At 43.7% G+C, this 4,097-nt stretch overlaps 1 non-coding gene across 1 annotated transcript; it reads right to left on the minus strand.

Annotated features, from left to right (window-relative positions):
• Positions 1-286: 286 nt before the first annotated feature.
• Positions 287-360, minus strand: TRNAS-UGA (transfer RNA serine (anticodon UGA)). Its single transcript has one exon. It is a non-coding gene; the product is annotated as a tRNA-Ser (tRNA).
• Between the last annotated feature and the right edge of the window lie 3,737 nt (positions 361-4,097).

Here is a 4,097-nt window from a genome sequence, read left to right on the forward strand (position 1 = left end):
TGACTCAGACCATTGCTCCACCTTGCTCAGTGTTGCCAACTAGTGGTGGCTGGTGGCTCCATGTCAGTGGGACAGTGGAATCCGCTCTGGGTTTTAGTCTGACTGTCCAAGGTGTTGAGACTATTGTGGGAATAGGTTCCAGCACCTTGGACAGCTCCTTGAAAGTTCAGACTAAGACTCAGAGTGGATTCCACTGTCCCACTGACAAGGAGCCACCAGCCACCGCTGACACTGATTGGCAGCAGCTGTCCAGGGTTTCAGGCATGCAACCATTCCCAGCCTTACCTGGAGATGCCAGGGATTGAACCTGGGACCTTCTGCACTCAAAGCAGATGCTCAACCACTGAGCTACATCAACCCACCCACTGAAAATTTCAGCATGGTCCTGTTCATTACACTCACCTTCCTCAGCCAATGCTCCAGTACAGACTCTATCTCTGTCTCAACTATGTTATCATCCTTAAAAAGAAGTAGAGAGAAATTCAACAGGGAGAGTCTTATGGTAAGTAACACCCACCCATCCCCATCCCCTCACAGCCCCTTCTGGGCCCAAACAGCAGCTCAGTGAGCCAAGTAACATCTTACTGGAGTCTTGTCAGCTGGGAAAGGATTTCTGGAAGCTCTACGGAAGAAGATGTATGCTCCCCAGGTAGTAATGATCATTCTGAGGTACTCTTACAGAGAGCTGGATCTCCCCTAGCTCAGCCACAATTCTCATCTGCCACAGAAAACCTGCAGGTTCTGCAAGTGAGAATTCTGGCACAGTGTGTGTGTGTGTGTGGCAGGGAGACATTATTGAGGAACTAAGCACAAAACATTGCCTAGGTAACCATGATGTCACAATGAGGGAAGGGTGGATACCTATTGGCCAGATTCACTATGGAAGAAAGCAGTGCATATTCTTTGAAGCTGGAAAACAGTGGACTTTTCATTAAGGGCTGGATTGCTAAAGGTCTGGCAACTTGCCGGAATGAAAAGCTTATTCAGCAGCACTGCAAGCCTAGCAAGGAGCTAAAAATCAATTGCCAATATCTGGATGCACTTAATTTTATACATAGGTAAAAGATCTCCAAAACTGGTTCCGCCTGCAAGTTTGATAAAAATACCCTTTGATTTCTAGAATAATGGATGTCAGTTATGCGATAACGTCAGTGGAGGGTGGGAGCAGAATGACACAGTATTCCAAAGTTTGCTTGGGTATATTTGTGAAACAGTTAAATGTTAAGAAAAGCAATATGTAAAGATATGTTTTCTTTAAAAGATGTATAGCCTGCCATATCCTTCCAGAGGTAGAAAACAAAGTTTAAACAATGCATAGTGGAAAATTCACTTTTGCATACATGAAGATCCTGCAGCATCAACTTTAACTCCAGCGGACGACAAATCCATGTAGACAAATGAAGGCTGCCATAGAGCTGCCGCTCCCTCTATCAGATCAAATGGGAAAGGCCAGTAGAATAGAGACTGAAAGCGCTGTCTGTCTTAGTTCTCCCCATTTCTCATTTTTCCCATCTTAAATTCAGTTTTCCTCATTTCTGTAGCAATTTCAGGTTTTTCTAAATAAACAAATCCTCATGAAAGTTCTCCAGCATTTTAGTGCAAATTTCTCCTACTAAACACATTTTTGTAGACAGTTTTGACTAATCTACACGTTGCCGCCAGCAATTTCTCATCGTTTGCAATTTTGTATATTGTTTTCACTCATATATTCATTTTTATGCACACTTTCCTCTAACCTAAGCATTTTTGTAAACACTGTGTGGTTGGCAAACTGCATTGCAAAATTCAAATAAGTGCAAATTTCAAAGGCTCAGTTCTCATATTATTTCAGAAAGTGCAAATTTGATAGATTTTGTCTCCAAATGGTAGAATTGGAGCTCTGAATGTGTGTTGGAGCATCCATGGAGTGCTGTTTTAGAACCAATGTTTCTGCATTGGTTAATGACTGATTGTGCCTGTTCCAAGCGGGTATTACATGAAATGACTGGTCAGATCTCCAAAGATGCCCTGATGTTCATTTTCTCACCTGCATCTGCCTTAGTTTTTTGTCATGAAGTCTTCATTTGCATGTGCACATCCAAATTTATGATTTTGTGTATCTCTCCCATACACCCATGTGTGTGTGTACCAACCTAGGGTTATTGCTTGTTATCTTTGGAACGTAGCTGCCGGCAAAATCCCTTTTCCTTGTTATCAGATTCCATATTGCAGTGGTAACTAAGCATGCACCCATCAACACTGGGACACCCAGATTGCATGGCTATGTCCTCCATCAGCACCCCTCCTCCATTCAAGCTTGTGGTGTTGGAAGGAATGATGTGATCTGGGTGACCCTTCCGAGATGCACCATTGTGACATGAAAACCAACCATGATGAAATGGCTTCTTGGTGACAGCCATGCTGCAGAGCCAGTGGGGCAACTGGGTCTTATCACAGAGATGGAGCAGTGGCTTCCACATCGTTGTTGCATTACATGGATTGGTCTGGAAATAGTGCAGGTTGGCATATCGTGCAGGTTCCTGCCCCAATCAAACATATAGTAAAGCTGGATTTGGGGGGGGGGATGATGTCTTCCATACCAACTGCTCACACCTCTTCCTATGGAGGCTCCTGTCAGGACCAGGTCAATTGTGAGTGCCTCTCTTCCCTTTTTAGATCTATTTGGCTATTTTAGATCTATTTGAGTCTTCAGCTGCTGAAGTGCAGATAAGCAGGAAATGGAAGCTACTTTCAGGACTTGCACTGTGTTCTAGCTATTGTCTGGAGGTTAACAAATCCTTCATCAATCACAATCCTGACTTCACTTATCGGCTAAAAACCTGAAAGGATGGGGATTCAAGCAGCCAGCTATTAGCTCATTTAACAGACGTTGGGGGAGCTGACATTTTGGTGTATATCTGTTGCAACAGACCACCTAGGAGCTTTTTTTAAAAAAAATGAAAGAGTCTGGAGATTGGGGTGACTCACCCAGAGATCTGGAGAGTATCCCCTCCCAAAAAAACCCAGAATCCCCAGGTGAAAACTGGAGACCTGGAAACTCTAGATGCCGCCCTGGGCTCCTGCTGGGAGGAAGGGCAGGATATAAATAAAATAATAAATAAATAGATAAAATGCATAACAACATATTTTAATATGAATATTCATGCAGGAATTCGGCCTTTAGTGTTGTGGCACCTACTTTGGAATCCACTCCCCTTCAATATTAGACAGGTACAGTTTCTGTCGTCTTTTCAGTGTCTACTGAAGACCTTTCTCTTTCAACGAGTGGCTAAGTAGAGACCTTATCCCAGTCTACATTTGTGTGGGAATTGTATTTTAAGATGCTTTTAAAGATGCTTTGTTTTTAAGATGTTTCTACAGCTTTATCATTTGCTTGCTGCCCTGGGCTCCCATTGGAAGGGCAGGATATTACTACCATGACTATAACTACTACTGTTCATTATTATATTAGTTATGAATTCACAAATGGAAGAAACACTTCTTTATCCTTGTGTTGTCTGCCATTTTGCCCATAGGACTGCAATCTCATGTTTGCAAGTATTTGCAAGTGTTTGCTTCCCCCAGGCACCTGGTTGGCCACTGTGAGAACAGGATGCTGGACTAGATGGGCCACTGGCCTGATCCAGCAGGCTCTTCTTATGTTCTTATGTTCTTAAATAAGTCATGGGAACCCTAGAGGGAGGGGGAGAGAAAATATGATGGGCAGGGAAGGGGTTAAATATCCCTGCCATTGCAGTGCTTGAAATGCCTCTTCCCTGCAGTGGCTCCTCTTATCTTTTCTTTTTAAAGCCAACATTAGGCTCTCTTGCATGTGTGCGATGAGTAGTAGATAGCACCTGAGTGCAGATTTTAACCCGTCTCTCCAATTCAAAACCAACATGCTCACCACTATGTCACACTGCCATCCATTACCTGGTGCTGATGAAAATGGAAATGGACTGCCTTCAAGTCGATTCTGACTTATGGCGACCCTATGAATAGGGTTTTCAGGGTAAGTGGTATTCAGAGGGGGTTTACTATTGCCTTCCTCTGAGGCTGAGAGGCAGTGACTGGCCCAAGGTCACCCAGTGCGCTTCATGGCTGTGTGGGGATTCGAA

The sequence above is a fragment of the Rhineura floridana genome, chromosome 12 (genome assembly GCF_030035675.1).
Source record: "Rhineura floridana isolate rRhiFlo1 chromosome 12, rRhiFlo1.hap2, whole genome shotgun sequence".
NCBI classification, from domain to species: Eukaryota; Metazoa; Chordata; class Lepidosauria; order Squamata; family Rhineuridae; genus Rhineura; species Rhineura floridana.